Genomic DNA, 18,757 nt, shown 5'->3' with positions numbered 1-18,757 from the left:
GGGCTAATGAAAGCTTTGGCAGAGCTCTCCCCCTGATTAACATTTCCCTGTCAGAGCTGCTGCACTGCAGTCAGGGAGTGCTTGGCTGTTTCTCAGGCTTTTTCTCATGGCCACGGTTTGGATTCGTGCCCCCACACTTGGAAAATGCCTCTGGACATTGATGGGGGCTTTGTCTGAGCACAGAATGAAGAGCCAACCTCGTCACAGGGTACACCTTATCCTAGAGACACATCCTTCTGCACCTTATCCTAGGGACACATCCTTCTGTGCCTTATCCTAGGGACATGTCCTTCTGAGAAGCATGGGGGGGCAGCCAACAGTGGTACTAGTGCTTCTCTATGGAAATAGATATTTCTTCAAATCTTAAATAGTAAGGGAAATTGCTGCAAAGTGTATTAAAGTGGAAGAATGGCTCAAGGAGAAAACACCTCCCCCCCAGTATATCATCAGCTGTGTCTTTATCTTCCTTACGCTTCTCCACTTCCCTGTTTTCAAGAGAACAAAGGGAATGTGCCAAAGCTGCTTTGGGATTTCAGTGAAAAATAATGAGAATTCATTGCTAATTAGGGCTCCAAGTGAAAAAAACTGATCTTTGCAGGGACACTGTTAATGAACTTGTAAATGGAAGCTGCAGACTTGCATCCCTATAAACATTCCCTGGGTTGATTCCGTGTGTGTGTGCAGGAGCAGTGAGTGAGGGTGCCCAGAGCTGGCAGTGGTGGCCTTGGTGCCCAGAAGTGTCCATGGCACTTTGGAAGTGGCAAGTGGCATGTTTTAGTGTAAGGAGTTGCTGAAGGCTTAAATGGCAATGGCATTCGTCTCACAAAGTGTTGTCTTTGTAAAAAAGAAGAATGGCAATTCATTATGTATTTTTGATCAGCCTTAATCTAATTAGAAACGTCTTTATTTGTTCCTGTTGTGCACTGTTGGGAGTGGTGGACAGCCACAAGTACTTGGGGTACTCAGGTGTCACTGCAAACAGCCATGTGGTGGGGATCTGCCCCTTTATCCACTCCCAGGGCATTTTAACCAGGATAAGAGCCTGCCACGGCTGTGGGGATTTCCCACAGCCTGGGCTGTGTGCTCCAGCTCCCGGGGTCGGGAAAGGAGGGGCTGCTGAGAATTAAAAGAGAACATTTTAGGGAAAACCCTGTTCCTTTTGCCCAGCTGTTCATTTGGGTAAAGACAAGCAGAGCCAAACCTGATGGTGCTGGAAGTGCAGCAGCCCCAGCAGCAAAGCCCCCTTGCCCGACCCTCCCTTCCTCTTCCTCCTTCTTGGCTTTCTGGCATCTGCAGGAGGCACATCCATATGGCTTTTTGTGCCAACCCTGTTTTCCCCTCTCCCAGGAGAACAGTGTGAAGCCATTGGAGGACAATTAGCAGGAGGGTGTAAGACACTCTTGAAACCTGATCAGAGGTTGGAGATGGCAAGAAGCAGATAAAATTCATGATGATTGTACACACTTTGCAATGAACTTACAATGAAACAGGAGCCCACACAGTGGGTGGTGCCAGCAGGTGTCTCTGGGGATCAGCTCAGTAGGGAGCTCAGGACCGTGCCTGGTTGGCTTTTGGGATATGTCCAAGGATGGAGCCTGCACAGCCTCTGCACATAACCTGGGCCACCAAAAGAAAGGGGGATTTGTATGCTTGAATGGAATTTTCTGTGCTGCAGTTTGTGTGTTTTCCTCTTTGAAGGAGGTTTGAAGAAAAGGTGCAGAGCACTAGGGATGAAGTGCAACATGAATATGAGGGGCACAGGAGAGAAGTGAAACAGTTCATCCTTGTTCTGGTATTAATTTTTTCTGTTTCATCCAAATGCATAGATTTTATTTCAGAGAGCGTGTCACAGCTGATGAGATCCATAATGGAGCCATTCAGGGCCATCTCTGAACATGCACTTTTCCCACATATAACAATGTACCTGAAATTTTGAAAGATGGAATACTCATTTGCCAATTTAAAAAGAAAATGGAGAGAACAAGAGAGAGGGGGGCTCATGGAGTTCTAAGTCTTCACAGGAAACGGATGGAAAAACACATGTACATTTAGAATGATGTTGACATTTCTGAAATCAGAGATATGGTGTTTTATCTAAATTACACCAAAGCCCTCCAAGATAATGTGCCGTGTAATAGCTGCAGTTCTAGGCACTATTTCATTTTCAATTTTCTGTACAAAAAGCATGATTCTTATCCACAGTTCCAGTTCAGTGTTTGACAAATTATTCTCATGCGCTGCCCAGCTGCACCCCATGTAGGGAAAGCTGTATTTGAGGGGAAGAGGCTGCAGCTCCCCCCTGCTCTGCCCTGGCTTTGCCAGCATTCCTGGTCACCTGCAGAGGAGGCAGAGGGGCAAAACCCAGGGCTGGGCTTGGTGTGCTCTGAAGGGCCCTAAGGCACAAAGGAGCAGTAGAGAAGCCTGGGGTGCTGGGAGCAGGTCCTCAGGAGCCTGTGGAGGAGCTGCTTTGGTGTAAAAAGCAGGTAAGACCTGGTCTTGCCATGTGCCCGTGTACCCCCGGTGCTGCTGGCTGTGAGCACTCATGCGTGCCGTGTGCTGGGATCACCTTACAGAGGTGTTTCCTTCTTCTTGGTAGTTGGAAAGGTTTAAATCCCTTTGGCACCTGCTTGGCATCACCAGTGATGCCACTGGCAAGGCCTGGTCTTTTCCTGATAATGACCCTCCATGAGCTGTGGAGAGCAGGATACAGGTGGAGCTCATGGGTGTCTGCAGGGTAAGGGAGGTCCCTCCAGGACTGCTCTGACTCAGGGGTCCTGTGCTGGGGTGTGAGAGGTAAAATGCCTCCCTGCCTTCAGGAGCTCCCTCCTTTCTTGTGGGTATCCACAGCAACCAGCATGTGCTGGAGCAGGATGCCCTGGGAGGAGAAATGCAATGGTCTGAACCCCTCCAAGTCCCTTGGCCCAAAGCTCTTGTTTCCAGCCCAAAGCTCTTGTTTCCAGCACTACTTGGCCAATATTCTAGAAAAGTTGAGCTATGTGGGAAAGTTATTTCCCTTCTGTAGAGGTGTGCCAGTGGTGCTGCGTGAGGGAACCTGGAGCTCGAGTCAAGGATTGTGTTTGGTTCCCACACAGAGAGCAAGGTACCCTGATGGAGCTGGCAAGGGACTGCAAGTAAGTTTGGTGACAGATGCCATGTGCTTATCTGAAAGGAGGGATTTCCACTCCCATCCCTGGCTGTGATGGGATGGAGAGCCTGCTCCCTCTGCAGGGATCTCCAGCTGCATGGATTTGTCCTCAGTGTAGAGGCAGGAAAACTCCTTTCTCCTGAGAAGTCTCCTGTGAGATACCAATGGATGAAATCCGAAAAGATGTTATTTTTGGCACACATGCTGACAAGTGAGTGATCCTCAGCAAGCCGTGGGTGCAGTCCCAGGGATGGAGGTAGAAGCTGGGATCTGCAGAGTGGGAGCAGGAGGCTGCAGCATATCTTGTCATTAGCAGGGGAAGGAGGGTTTTCATGACAACCAGAAAGCATCAAAATATAAATTAAACTCTGCTAGAAAATGAAATTCAGGGGACAGAAATAGTTTCCTTGGCAGGCCAAGAATAATTCTGGCAGCACTCAGACTGGTTGCTAAGTGAGGGGGCAGAGAAAGGCAAGGGTAACAGTGGCTGTGATTATGGTTGCTGCCTTAACAAATACATGCATTAAAGGTAGCAAGACCCTGCTTTTAAACCATGTAGGACTTGTGTGTTTGGAAACAGAGTAAGGGAAGCAAAGGTAAGAGCCTTGGTATACATCTCAAAGTGATCAAAATAAACATTTGTTTCAGCTGGTCACTGGGAATGAATATGTATAAATATCTAAATTGTACTAGGTTTCTGAACAAGGTGTAACTGAGTGCCTGTGCCTTGGCAATGGCAGCACAGCATCAGGAGGGGCAACTCTTGTGACGAACAGCTCATTGCAGACAAGTGAAAGGGAAATGGCTTTCATTAATTCCTGCCTTTACACTGGGCCATGATCCAGGTTCCCCTGGGATGGAGGCAGAGCATCCCCTGGACTGCAGCAGGTGTGGAATTGAGCCCTGCAAAGAGCCCGCTGGAGGGGCCAAAAGAAGATGGAAACTGCAGTATTTTGGCCCTAGGTGTAAATGGTTCATGGTATTTATTTGTCTTTGTCACATGAAAAGAGTCAGGGCTGGAAAAGTGTGGCCCATGTGTCAAGTAGTTACAGAAAATGCAGTGGCCACAGCTCGTGCCAGCTTGCCCCAAGTCTGGTTTTGTGCATTTTGTACTGGTGCAAGAGCCACGTCACTGTCCACAGCCAGGGCATAGCAGAGATGCTTCTGCAGTGGAAGTTGCTGACTAAATTGAGGGAGGTGCTATTTTGGGACAGATATTCCTTTCAATAAGCATGACAGGGCAGAGATCCCTAGGAAAGGATGTTAAAGGTATAGGTCCTTCTGAGCCTGCTTGGCTTGGGTGCAAACTTGGAGTAAAAATGCAACTGGTTTACTTGGGGAAGCTTCTCTGTCCCAGTGTGTGTTGTGATCTCTCTTTCATACACACCCCCCTAATTTTAGGGGTAGGCTGTGCTCAAATATTCACAGAAGTAAAAAAGGCAGGAGGAGGATCTCTGGGCAAAAATGAGATTTGAGTTTGTCAGGTCCTACCCCTGCAGGTGTCTGAGATCTCATTGTAGCTCAGGCTTGAGGGATGTTGTGAACATTCTGGCTTCAATGTTGAGCAAAGAACTTTGTGTTTAGGGCAGTGAGCTCACAGCTGGACAGGGGCATGTTCATATTCAGATTTATCTCTTAGAGAAACCAACTGGGGCAAAGCCAAGCTCACGTGTCACAGAGCTCTTCTCTGGAGAGTTTGTAGCAGTCTCAGGATCAGTGATGGACTTGTTTCCATCCTCAGGAAAAGGAAAGGCATAATGGGATGGCAAAATGATTAACCTACAGAGAGAACTTGCAAAATTAGATCTCTCCTGGGTCATTAGGCCGGACACTTGTGCAGCCTGAAAAGCTACAAAAATGGCTTGCAGTGTAAAAGAGGATGCTCTTTAACTACCTGCTATAGCTGGTACCGCTGTAGTACTCCATAATTTGATTTACTATTGATTTTCTATCCTGCAGTTGTTGGCAGCAACCATGCAGACCCCTTGGTTTAATGCTTATTTGCATGTTTAATTACTCTATAATAGTGCAATAATTACCATGTAGCTACAGAGGAATTACATGGTTGTCTGTACTCTGTAAACCAGTGTCAACCTCCTCTGCAAACAAATAATTATGCAGCTAACATACCTGTTTAACTTCCCCAGGAATCAGCAGAGGAACAGGAGAAATGCAGAAGATGGGATTTCTGGGGAGTTTAATTAATTATTTATCATTTTTCTGTGTAAAATTCTTTACTTGCCTGATTCTATCTCCTACCATTATGTCAGACAATACAAACTGGAAGGGGGAATAACATTGCTGTGGAATTAAAAGCTGCCGAGGCTGAGCTCTATAACCATAACCAGCGTTATTTCAGAGCCTGGTCATTCTGCATCTGCAGGTTGTGATGGAACAAATGGAAGTATTTCCAGATGACTTCCCATGTGCAGCCTCTTCTGGAAGTCGGAGGAAAGCCACGAGGTGGCAATGTGCACTAGGAAATAAAGCTGGCACTTCTCAGGGATCAGTCACTCAGCCCTGGAATGCGGCTGGATGGACACTTGGCCTTCCACAGGAGCTGCGGCAGGATTTCCAGCACCTTTTCCACGTAAAAAATGTACATTTGTTTTCCCAGGACTTATAAAAAAAGCTGTAGGGATGAACATCTCCTCCTCCTGCATTGTTTCGTGCTGGTGGATGTACTCAGTAAGTTTGTGTGTTTGCTTCAGGCTCGGATGCTCCCTGCGGATTGTTTGGAAAACATCTCGCCTCGTGTTTCCCCTTTCCTCCCTGGGGATCTGCTTTGGTTTCTGTGCATCCAGCATTGCTGGTGCTTGTGGCAGGAGCTCTCCAGCTTCTGACCCAGCCACCCCTCTCCACTTTCCCTGGCCTGTGGTGGGAAATGTTTGCAGAGTGTGGTGAAGGAAGGAGTGCATTTCTGGGGTACCGCAGGACCTGCCAGTGTGCTGTCCAAGCAATAGTGGACTGGTGATGGGGACAAACTGGTTTTATCCTGTGTAAATCAATTGGCAGATCCAGTGTAAATCAAGATCTCAGTGATCCCCAGGGATGCTGGGAAACAGCATCCTGCGAGGTCTCCAGAAGGGTGCCAAGTTTATTTCCTGTTATGTTGCTTTGGAGATGGCAAAATGGGCTAAATTTAAGGGAATTCTGGGTTCTCCCAGGACTGGCGTGTCCCCAGCTATGCCTGCTGCAACATCCAGTACATGGGAAGGACCTGTGAAATGCTGGGATCCTGGGGGGACCCTGGAGGGTGACAGGGCCAGTCAGAGCAGCTCTCCTGTGGCCACCGTCCTGGCACAGGGTCTGCTGGCCACCAGCCACAGCCTGAGGAACACCCTGCACAAAGCTGCTGCTCTCAGGTCCTCCAAAGCCCACCTACCTCATAATCAGTCTCATTTTTCTGAGGGAAGGAGGATACTTGGCTCCCTGCTTTTCTTTATGAAGTCAACTCATTTATTTGCTCTTCAGAAGGGCTCTTTACAGCCCCTTCAGGACCACTGGTGTGTGGCTGTGGGGTGGGCGGCTGCTCTGGGGCTGCATGCTGTGCCAGGGCAGCTCTCCAGCAGCAGGGATATCTGCAGTGCAGCGCTGCAAATCCCCATCCAGGGGAGGCAGCGGCAAAATTGGGAGTGACTTACCCCATGCTCTCCTTGCAGCCCAGCCCGAGGCATTCAGACACACTGCTGCAGTGCAAGGGCAATGTTAATCTTCCAGCAGAACAAATGCTATGAGTTATTGCCTGGGGGCTGTTGATTCCCCCCTGAACATCTCCCAAATCTGCCCCTGGCCGTTCTGCCTGTGGGCACCAGATGGCATCATGGCGGAGCGCTGGGAGCTGGCAGCCAGCACAGGCAGGAGGAAGCTCAGCTTTGAGTTTTTCTGGGCATGGTTCCAGGCAATAATATCTTTTCCTACCAGTTGTGAAGGATCTGAACTTTGCTTCACACCAGAAGCTTAAAAAAGCAACTGTTTAAAAACTTGAATCCCTTCCCCAGCTTGCAGGGTGCTTGAGGCATCCAAGGCCTCACAGGCCATGTCCCCTCACAGGCCGGGTCCCCTCACAGGGCCCTGTCTCCTCACAGGCCGTGTCCCCTCACAGGCCATGTCCCCTCACAGTCCATGTCCCCTCACAGGCCATGTCCCCTCACAGGCCATGTCCCCTCACAGGGCCATGTCCCCTCACAGGCCATGTCCCCTCACAGGCCATGTCGCCTCACAGGCCATGTCCTCTCACAGGCCATGTCCTCTCACAGGCCCTGTCCCATCACAGTCCATGTCCCCTCACAGACCGTGTCCCCTCACAGGCCATGTTCCCTCACAGGCCATGTCCCCTCACAGGCCGTGTCCCCTCACAGGCCGTGTCCCCTCACAGGCCATGTCCCCTCACAGGGCCATGTCCCCTCACAAGCCATGTCCCCTCACAGGCCGTGTCCCCTCACAGGCCGTGTTTCCTCACAGGCCATGTCCCCTCACAGGCCATGTCCCCTCACAGGGCCGTGTTCCCTCACAGGCCATGTCCCCTCACAAGCCATGTCCCCTCACAGGCCATGTCCCCTCACAGGGCCGTGTTCCCTCACAGGCCATGTCCCCTCACAAGCCATGTCCCCTCACAGGCCATGTTCCCTCACAGGCCGTGTCCCCACAGCCAGCCCATGAGCACAGCAGTGCCCTGGACCTGCAGGGTTTGCTGTGGGGCTGCGGCTTTTCCAGATGGACTCGGAGTGGGGGTCAGTGCCTCTGTCACTGTTAGCAGGGGGCTCCCAGGACATCCCAGCACATCCTGGCCAGGAGGAGAGCAGCACTGAGCCCAGTCTGTGCAGAGTTTGGGCAGTGCTGCTCTGAGCATCTCTCACACCCAGCTCTTTCTGCAGGTGCTTCTGCCCCGCTGGCCACTCTCTTGTGTTTTTCAGAATGTTTTCATTTTGCTGTTTGACCGGTTTTTTGTGTAGTTGCGAGGCTTTCAAATGCAAGGTGGTGTGTCCTAAATAGTATTTAGGTGTGAGGGTTTTTTTTTTTTTTCTGTGGAACAAGTCATCCCTTTAATTTTGGCTCTCTAAAGAGTGCAAAGCCAGGATTTTCCCTGTGTGGCCCCTCAGAGGGATGAGCAGAAGCTGCATGCTGCCAATGCATCCCCAGGCTTCCAGCCGCTTGATTTGAAACAATTGGTTTTTCTGTGGGTTGATAAGGGTTCCGTTCAGCACAGGGACAAACAGCAAGGCTGATGTTCTCTCCCACCAGCTTTGTCCCACAACAGGAAAGCGAGCTTCACCAGCCCAGATGATTCCCAAAGGAATCGCAGGGCTGGGTGGGGAAGCCAGAGGCGCTTCCCTGAAGAATAGAGCCCGCAGTGTCTGTGCCCCAACACTGCTGCTGTTCTGTCCGTCTGTCTGTAGCTCTTTGTTGTGTCAACATCTGTAGCTGTGAGTAAATAGCGGCAGGGCAGAGCGCAGCCTGGGCTGGGCCGATGCTGGCCGCTCTGTGCTGCCTCTGTCCCTAGCAGGGCACACAGGGGACAGGGCTCCAAACCCCTCAGCCAGGATGGGTGGTGGTGCTCTGTGCTCCCCTGACTGGCTCCTCAGCCTGTGTGATCCACAGCAGCCTCTGAGGAAAGATGTTGGAATTCAGGACATCCCTCTGGTTGTCCTGGATGGCTCCAGCCCCTGCCAGGGGGCTCAGAGACCTTGGCACAGAGCCCAAGACACCTGTGGCTTTGTTTGTGACCCATGGAAAAAATTGCCAACCTTATATGAGGATCTGCAAGCCACAAAAGTCTAAGTAGAATAATAGTTAGTTTGTCACGGGGTGAAAAATAGATTTTTTGGGGTTTTTAGAATGGGGGTTCAGGAGGCAAGATGGTGGAATCTGGGCGTGTCCAGCCTTTCTCCTTCTTCTTCTTGGCCTCCATCTTCTGCTGGCACTTTTAGATTGGTTTAAGGTAGAAACTCACTGTCTAACATAGGTGATAGGTATTGGGAAGTTATTGTAAATAATGAACACGTTGTTTTTAGTATAAAAAGATAACACCACCCCAAGGCAGTCAGTGTGCCTCTGTCTGACCTGCTGAGCAGACCTCAGCAGGCCAGAGGAAGAATTTTGTAGATAGGAAACAATAAACAACCTTGATAATGAGAACAGAAGAGTTCTGACTCCTTCTTCGACTGCCAGGCTGAAAAAAGAGACTTTCTAATGCATCCCAGGGTCACTCTGAGCAGCAGGAGTCCCGAGAGAGAGGCTGCTTCAGTGGGGCTGAGCGCCTGAGCCTGTGAGCACAGAGTACCCAAGTGCTCGTCTGGTCAATCTGTGGAAAACATTCCTGTTTTCTCTTGTCAGCCACCACCAGAAATCTTTTAGGCTGTGCTGTTTTATAAAAATTGTAAGTATTTATAAGTGTAGAAGTGCTCAGAACTATTAGGAGAACTCATTTTATCAGGGGTAGCTTTAAAATCCTGCTCTCCCTGCCCAGTGCCACCACCTGCTCTCGGGCAGTTCCAGGCAGAGTGGCTGCAGGGCTGGACTTGGAGCAGAGGGTCTCAGTGGTTTGTGTGGAACCAGGCGGGCAGGGGGGCAGGGCTGGGAGGGGATGCTGCTGTGATTACAGCCCCCAGGGATGCAGAGAGAGAGATTGACAGCCAGGGGCTCTGTGGCTCAGCAGCTCCCAGGGACTGGCTAAATGTCACCAGCCTTAGGAGGGACACAGTCTGGGCAGCAGCCTTCCTTCCCTGAGCCAGCCTGGCAGTGCTGGAATCACCCCGTGGCATTTCCCTGCTCAGGGACCTGCTAATGAGCAGGCGATCGTCTGTGTCAGTGAAACCTCAGGGCTGTTTCCGAAGGAAAAGTAAGGTCACAGCTGCTTGCCAAGGAAGTATTGTTGTGAGCTGTTAGTTAGGCTGCAAGAGTAAACTTTGGGAGTTGTGCTTCATCTTTCTGCTCCACTGGCTGCTGTTGTATCTGAAATCAAAATGCTGTTTTCCCTGAAGCTGTGTCTGGCAGCCCTGGCCTCTTGCAGGCAGGGGGTGTTTTCCCTGGGTCCTGCAGTGTCCGAGCTGTTTGGTTTTCCAGGCTCAGCGTCCCTCCTGTGAGAGTTCCCATTCCAGGTTGGTTTGCAACATCCCAGGGCTGTCAGACAGTTCTGCTGTGCAGGAGAGGGGTGGGAGGCTGCTGACCCCACAGTACTGAGGAACACCTTGGGAAAAGGGCAGGATCTGGGCACCTACCTAGGGCCAGGCAGCAGTGGCACACATGGAGGTGAAATGTCCAGGCTGAGGGCTGGAGCTTGGCTGAAACATGCTCAGATCAAGTTTTGCCTAGATCTGTGATCAAATGTGCCCAGGAGCTGCCTTTGAGCAGAGCCACAGTGCCAGTGGCTGGGAGGCTGCTCGGGCAGCAGCTTGTTCCAGACACCACAGGGCAGGCAGGCGGATCAGCTGTGCCACCATGGATCCTTGTGCCACCTGTCCTGCCTGGCCAGGTGAGGAGCCCCAGGGTCCCCCTGTGCTGCTGTGGTGCACAGCTGGAGGAGTGGGCTTGGGTAAACACGCTCATGTTGCACTGTTTACACAGCACTTAGTGATTTTTGGTAGCTAATTAGAGTTTTCTCTGTTTTGCTGGTTCTGCATTGATCTGATACACAGTGCAAAAGACTGTGCACGTGGGATAGGGTGTCCTTCACTTTGTCAGGAGCCTTCACCTGCCTTTGTTCTGTTGCGTTCAGAAATGCTGCGCCAGGCCCACCAACCATCTCTTCGTTGCAGCTGATTTTTTTTTCCTCCTTTGTAGGCTTGGCAGTAGATTTTGCTTCCATTGAGCATAAGGGGAAAACTTAAAAGCACAGAGGACTGTAAGGAATCTCATTTCACTGGAAGGTTGGATTCCTAATTGCCCTTTGTGCCATTAAAAAAAATCTCCCCATATGTGTTTTGTTTTGTTTGTGGGCTTTTCCCTCCCCATGCGGGCAAAAATCGATTGATCAATGTTTGTTACAAAGTTATGAACAAACGTCTCAGGGCTCTTTGCTGCATTGATGTCAGGCTCAGTGTGTTCTCCTCGCTAACAAAATTAGTTGCAAAGTCAGCAGGAGGTTGGGAGAACAGAGCGTGGGGTTTGTTTGCATAGCACACAGTCTGGCTGCCGCTTAAATAACAAACCCTGCCTCGCCGCGCGCACATCTGACCAGGGGCTGGCTTTTGGTTTTGTTTTGGGAATTGTTGTTTGAATAAAAGGTCATTTACTGCCTCACTGGGGGGAAAACAACAGTGTAAATGTACAGTGGTGTGCTGCACACTGCAGGTTTTCATTGGGGCCACAAAGGAGACGGTGTGCGGGAGCTGTAAACAGCCCGTGGGCACACCACGGGTCTGGGGCAGGGGATGGTGTGACCTGACAGGGGGACACCTCCACGGGGCCCAGGGACACAGAGAGGGGGTGTGAGGGGTCACAGCTTCAGCCATGGTCATGGAGATGGGGTGTGAGGGGTCACGGCTTCACCCATTGTCACTTTCAGTGTTTTTATGTTGTTTCTAATGTATGGAAACAAACATCTAAATGCTTACATGCTATTTCTAATGTGTGGAAACAAACGTGTGCAGGGAAGCTGTCACAAAATGCCCTTATCACTTCCTCCCACCTCTTTCTCCAGTGTTTCTCGTCGTTCTGCTGGAACAGCAGGAACCCAAAATGTGCCAAATGAAGAGATATAATTTTAATTTATGGGAGTTCTTAAAAGGCTCCTTTAGGTTCAGATTAAACCCTACTGCAGGTTCAAGGGAAAGTTTAAGAAAATCAATTTTCCCAGGCTAAAAAGAGCAAACCCACTGTAGTGTATATAGTGCCCTTTGTTACTGGAATCAATAGCTCTGTTCCCAGGGCTGAATAATCACTTTTTTATATAACATTAGTACACACACAGACTTATCTCCTCCAGACTTTGTTGTTGAACCGCCAGTAAAATATTTTTGACATTTAACGGTTTCTTGCTCTTATCCTTGTTTAATTTTTCCCTATATCTGAGCCTTGCTCTGAGCTTGAAATGGGGTGATTATTCCCTGCTGTGGCACTGGTGTGGAGTATAGAAATGTTTCAAATTAACATTTTCCCAAGAAATCCTAAGAATTGTCAAGCATGATGGTAGCTGAATGCAGCATCGTTTGTGTCTGGTTTTGGCCAGGAGTGTTTTCAGGCTGCCTGTTCCAGAGTGCTGGAGTGAGAGCTCATGTGGACAGGAGCTGCGTTTGGAAGCAAATAGTGTGAGGAGGAGCTGATTGCCCCTGTCCTGCCCTGCTCCAGGGGATGTTTATTCCAGTGAACACGGGATGCAGGTGCTCTGAGGAGCTCTGTCCCCCTTGCCTTCAGCAAGGTTTTACTCCCAGATGCTCCCACCCCTGGATGGGGATGGAAGTGCTCGCAGAGCAGAGTTATGGACCCATAGCAGGGCAGGTGTGCAGGTACCTGGATGCAGGGGTGGGGCAGAAGGCTTTTCATGCCCTTGATCTTAGTTAGAATATTGCAAATCGCCTTGCGAGGACACGAGCCCTCCACCAGCCTAGGAAAGGCTGACGGGAACAAAGGGGTTTGCTGGTTTGTTTCAGTAATTCAGGCTGATTTCCTCTCTGTGTTTTAAGCATCACCTTTCCCACTTACTGCCAGCAAGGCCATGATTAGGAGGGCGTTGTGCGCCGGTGGCGGTGGCTGTCGCACATAATGGTTTGACATTTCGGATCACCCACAGCTAATCAGCCGGACGTGGCAGCACATCCCAGCTGGCCATTAGGGACATGTGGCTGCCAGTCCCCTCGCTGCCAGGGCAGGGGGCAGGACCAGGAGGGTTTCCACAGGGCTGGGGAGCATCCAGCCAGCAGAGCCTGAGCCACGTGTCCTGCTCCGGGCACCCCGGCTTCCCTGCCAGCAAGGGGCTTGCTCCGTCTCCTGCAAGACTGGAGATCTTCCACCCAAAATAATGGGAACTAGTGTGTTCCACAGCTTTCTTATGTTCAAAGGGATGTTCAAAGAAGCCACATGCTGTTGCCAGTTTCTGGAATCCTCCAGTGTCCAGGCCTGGGAGCCCCAAAAAAAAAAGAATAAAAAGGAAGAAATAACTGTCTTGCTGCTCAGGCCTCTTGTGTGGCAGAGTTGCTTAGGATATTTCTTAAAGCGTTTGAGCTTGTCCACTGCTGTGGAAACGGGAATTCTGCTGAGGTGCTGGCCGGGCTTGGCATCTGCAGCCAAGTGGGGAAGGGCTGGGCACCCTTTGGGAGCCACCTGAGCAGCAGGAGCTGGCACGTGCCTCTCCAGGCTCTGATTTTGTGACAGAGACCTTGTTCTGCAGATTGCAGGGCTTTTCCTTTCAGGGGCTTTGCTGCTGCAGAGCATGCCCAAAACATGCTGAACTGCCAGAGAGAGATGCAGGTGAGGTCTCTGCTAATCTCCACTTAAACCTTCAAATGATTGAAGTATCCAGTGTTAGCGATGGCATGAAGAAGTCAATGTTGAGTGTGGTTCCTCCAGTGCCCACTTAAAGATAATGTGTTTTCATGGACACAGTTCAGCATATAAAAGACAAGTTTCTACCTGGTTACAGCACCTTGGAGTAAATGATGAGTGCTAGGACTCCTTTTTTGCTTTATTTTTTTCCCACTTCAGAAACAGTGAAATCAAAGTCATTTACTATGGCTGCTGCTCCTGTCAGTAAACATTTGCTCAGCGCCCAGCTGAGGCTTTGGGGAGAAGGTGCCAGGTGTTTGCAGAGCTTGCTGGGTGTCTGGGACAGGCTTTGTCCCCAAGCAGCAGCACTGCCTGTAGGTGACACTGGGACTGGGGCTGGCTCACACACAGCACAGGTATCCTATAATGCCATTATCCTGCTCTGCACAGGGAGGTGATGCCGTGCTACCTGGGTGATGTCTTCCAGATACATCAAAATGTTCCAGAGGCCTTTGGAGCTTGGGCTGGGAGAAGGAAACCATGGGTGGGTGCTGAGGAGATGAGAAATGAAGATCTCTGGCATAGTTGGTGGGAAATCCCCTCCAGAGTGCCCTGACATGTCCTGTTCCATCACCAGAAGGATGCCTGGACTGCTTTTGGCCATACCTTGTTCCTTCCTCAGAGCAGTTCTCCCTCATGTGTGCCCTAGGCAAACCACTTGTTAGGGAGCTGGCTGAAATCCCAGTGTGTCCCTGGGGCTTTGTGCTGCTCCCATGCTCCTGCAGCCCCTCCAGCTCATGGCAACACTTCTTCCCCTGCACTGCCCTTCCGTAACTGCTCAGCTTCTGGGGAGCGAACACGGAGAAAGCAGCAACGACACATCTTTGTTTTCTGGGGTTTCTCCTCATCGGCTTAATTGCAATAACATTTATATCACATAATATAGTGCAGCAGGGTTGTAATTTTCCTATCATCCAAATTGCAGGCTGAAAATGCTGTTAGGAAAGGACTGTAGAGACTGAATTGCTGCTTTCAAAATGACTCCTGTTAACTGACAATGTGACCGGCAAATGGCTCCCAAAGGCGGCGTGGCTGGGAGCAGCCCGTGGAGCTCCAGCCTGGCGTGGCTGGGCACACACTGAATAAAACATTGGGGCTTGGGAGCAGCTGTGTGTCTGCAAACACTCCTGCTCCTTGCAGGGACACCCGTGTCTGCTCCTTGCTGAAGGAAATGCAGTTAAACCTGCACTTGTGGAATTCAATTCCCGCTGTTACTTTGTGAATGCTTCTCTGTCCCTGTGAGCCCTGTCGGCTTCCCCTGTTCCCTGGCTTTGCTGGGGCTGGGATTTCAGTGGTGTGTTCATGTGGGATGAGAGGGGCTGCTTCCCAGCAGGTGCACAGCCAGCCGGATGAGTTAGAGACTCATTTGTGTAATTTAGGTCCTTGATGAAATGCCAGTGCTTCAGCTGTGACCTCTGAAATCCCTGTCTGCCTTGGGAGGCACCGAGAGATGGGCTGCAAACTGCTGGGCCAGTTGGTGACATTTTCTTCTACCTATACCTCTGACTCCAGATAGGCTTTGGAAGTCCAAATGCCAGCAGTGTGAAAAAGGGTTTCACCTAAATTAATCCTGTCTGGTACTGAGCTTTCAGAAAAGTTTGTGGAAAGGCATTTTTGTGGGTTTTGAGTCAATAGCTTCTGGCTGGGGTTGGGATGTTTTTTTTTTTTTTTAACATTTTGGCTGCTAATAGAGAGTTTTTCTTGATTTCCCAGTGAATAGTCCCACCATGTGTGCGATGGCATGTGTTATAATCTCTGTCTTGCTTCTAGGTTTAGTTTTAGCTGTAAGAAAAAGAAAATCTGGTATTTGAGTCTATTTTGAATTGTTGTATCCTGTTCCACACTACCATCAGGATTTCTTTTTTCTCCTAAAGATCCTAAGCAGGGTTAGTGTAGCACAAACCATGCGGTGGCTCTTGCTCGTGCTCCAACTGGTCCACAAGTTAGTTCTGTAAATGTTACTTACAGTGAGTATTAAGGTCTTTTTTTCTAGGCAAAGTAACTAAATGTGCTGGTAGTAAAGCCTTCTGCATGTATAATTCTGCCACAAAAAGCCCACAGAGGTTTTGATTTTCCTTCCTTCCTTCCTTCCTTCCTTCCTTCCTTCCTTCCTTCCTTCCTTCCTTCCTTCCTTCCTTCCTTCCTTCCTTCCTTCCTTCCTTCCTTCCTTCCTTCCTTCCTTCCTTCCTTCCTTCCTTCCTTCCTTCCTTCCTTCCTTCCTTCCTTCCCTTCCTTCCCTTCCTTTCCTTCCTTTCCTTCTCTCTTTCCTCTCTTCCTTCTTTCTTTCATTCTTTCTCCTCCCTGGAAGAACTTTTTTTTCTGCACGTCACCAGAGCTGAGGCCTTAAAGTTTTGAAGCGCCAAGTGAAGAAAGCAATTTCATGCTTCACGCCACCGCTAATTTGTCCTGTTGTAATCTGCAGCCAGCAAGCCCCTTCCGCTGAAGTTGGGGGATAATGAAGGGTTTAACTTTTCGGTTCTGTCAAATTAGTTTTTGGGGGGGGTTGGGGTGGGGACAGGAGCCCATCGAGGCCACTTCCCTTTGGGGCTGTGGAGATTGTGCGGACAAATAAGTGAGCATTACAGGTGATTCCGTCCCTGCGCCGAGGCAGAGAGCTCCCATTTATCGCCATCAAATGCATTAAGCTGCGAGTCAAAGCCCTCCGCTTTCTGCTCGCAGCGAGTCTGGACCAGAAGGCAATCAAGCCATAAGGGTCATTTTCTGCATGAGCTAACCTTTTCCTCTCGTAGGGTTTGAAGCCTTTGTTGACAATGAGATGCTCAGTGGGAACATTAAATTAACACTTCATATTCGTGGCTGTAAATTTACTGGCAAGCTGAGGAAAAGTCAGGGAAAACAAACACTCCATCATTTCTGCTTCATTTAGCTGCTGAATGGGGACACTCTCACCTGCAGAGAAAAGAGGTCAGGGCAAACAGGGATAATTTTAATCTGACTCTCAGCCTAGTCTTTAGTGGCGGTGGATTGTGTTGCGTTCTGCGCTGAAAGTAAAGGTGAGAGCGAGGTGAGAGCAAGAAAATGGATAAGTACTATGTGAAATGCTTCAGAGACCTTGCCACGGGTAGGCAGGGAAGGATGGCAGGCTGGTTACTACGGAAACTAGCGGGCTAAATATTATTAATTTTGCAAACTACAGAACCAGTTTGCTCTCAGATAATGGCTGCACCAAGATTTCCTTGTGCGGGCCGGGAGATAACCTGGATAACCTAGAATTCCGCCACCAACAGCTTTAGAAACGAGCTGTTTTTCACTTCGATAACGATGCTCTGTGTGACTCCATCCAAGCCATGTGTTCCCTGTCTCTGTCTCTTTCCCAGGTCGTGGCGATAGCTTTCAAGGCTGATGGGCAAATAATGCTTGTCTGCTGCAGCGCTGACTAATGTGACAGCGCTGGGCTGTCACCAGCTGTTAATGTGTGTGACATCGCTGCCCCGGCTCCTGAAATGTTCAGGGTGTCTTAAAAATGGCTGTTTGCGGGTTTTGCCTTATTCTGTCAGGAGATGAACACAATAAATTCTGTGGAAAGGGAAACCTGAGTTCCAGAAGGGTGTTTGGAGGCACAACATGTCTGACCTGCAGCAGCGCTTGGATCTGCTTCGGCTGCCGAGGCCATTTGTGTCAAAGAGCAGTTCATAACAAGGTTTGGATATCAGAATTATTTTTGGGGGGAGTTTCTTCTCTGGCAGGAGGTGATGATCTTGTTAGGGAGCTGAAGGGGCTGTGGGCTCCCCAGCAGGGCTCACCCAGAGCATCCCACTGGCCTGGCTGAGTGTTCAAGGGCAACAGGAGCAGCGGGAGGGAGGCAGGGAGCAGAGGAGAGGAGGAGATTAAAGGAGGGACAGTGACAAGCCTGTAGTGAGGAACCCTTTCAATAGTCATAGTCCTTGGTGTGCAAGGACAAACAGCACTGCTTTTGTTCTCAAACTCAGATTAACTTTTGGTTCAGGGGTAGAACTTGGAGTGACTCGGTGCAGCCATGTCTCTCAGAGGGAAAAGCACGGGCAAGTAACAGGTGAAGTGCAAAGCACAGGGTGACTGTCACCCATCTGTTCCTCTGACTCATACTGGGGTGGCTTGTCATCTGCTGCAGCTTCCCCAGACTGCCTGTTCACCCCCATTGTTAGCACAGTTTTTAGGGCACTTGGGAGAAAACAGCCTTCACCAGGAGGTCAGATTTGTGTGGACACGCAGCCCTTCAGGAAGGTCTGTGAGAAGAGATTTCCATGGAGTGGGGACTTTTGTGATAGAGATATTATGGGGAGTGGTGGTAAAGGGGTAAACTGCATACCATAAAAATACAATAAATTCAAATACTGCTTATTTTTGGCCAGACAGCTTTCCGATCCAGTTGCAGAGGATTGCAATACCATCCAGCAGTGCTACAAATACTTTAATTAGCTTTCCTTGCCTGCTGACAGGCTGGAATGAATGTCTGTGTACCTGTGCTCAGGAATTTGGAGTGTGGGCAAGGAGAGGAAAAGATGCTCCCCTGATGGTGAGAGGGGGAAGATTTTAAGATCCTGAAAGCAAATAAGGAGGAGGAGGGTCAATTAGCTAAAAAGTCTCTCTGAATGAAGACAAGTGTGTCTGGTAATGCTGCCCATGGCTTCCCCCTGGTGCCGTGCAAAGGGCGGCTGTGACATGGGCAGCCCAAGAGCTGAGCTGCTTTGGGTGGACAATGAATTCACAGATTGTCCATGGAAAAGGGTTCCTGACACGCTCACTGAGGAGGGCATGTCCCCCTGCCCGGGCATTCCTGCTGGTAGCCAAGGAGATGAGCCGAGGTGCCCTTACAGGCAGCTGCCAAGGCAGGGGAGAAGAATGTGGGCAGGCGAGGTGGGCTGGGTACAGCTGGGGCACAGGCAGTGTCCGTAGGCTGGCAGGCAGAGAGCCTCCCCTTGGCAGGGCTCCATGCTGGGGCCTTATCCAGGCAGGACAGCTGACAGCCTTCCCCTGTCACTCCCAAGCTGCTGGGGACTCTCCCTGTGGAGGGAGAGAGGAGAGAGTTCTCCATAGAGCATAGCATTCCTTCTTCTCTACCCTCCTGAGGAAAGGGAAGTGGGGTGGGGGAAGAGAAGCGGTGGGGGGAGAGAAGCAGTGGGGCTCTCT

General features: G+C 50.1%; 1 long non-coding RNA gene across 13 annotated transcripts in view; it reads left to right on the top strand.

The window, feature by feature from the left end:
* LOC132324485 (uncharacterized) overlaps positions 1–18,757 on the top strand; it is a 67,841-nt gene that overhangs the window by 6,161 nt on the left and 42,923 nt on the right. Inside the window, exon 3 of one of the 13 annotated variants that reach the window (XR_009485646.1) lies at positions 5,529–5,833. The exons of the other annotated variants lie outside the window; for them this stretch is intronic. This is a non-coding gene — a long non-coding RNA (uncharacterized LOC132324485). The remainder of the gene's footprint in view (positions 1–5,528; positions 5,834–18,757) is intronic. 13 annotated transcript variants of the gene reach the window in all.

The sequence above is a fragment of the Haemorhous mexicanus genome, chromosome 3 (genome assembly GCF_027477595.1).
Source record: "Haemorhous mexicanus isolate bHaeMex1 chromosome 3, bHaeMex1.pri, whole genome shotgun sequence".
NCBI classification, from domain to species: Eukaryota; Metazoa; Chordata; class Aves; order Passeriformes; family Fringillidae; genus Haemorhous; species Haemorhous mexicanus.
This window is presented reverse-complemented; position numbering and strand designations above follow the sequence as displayed.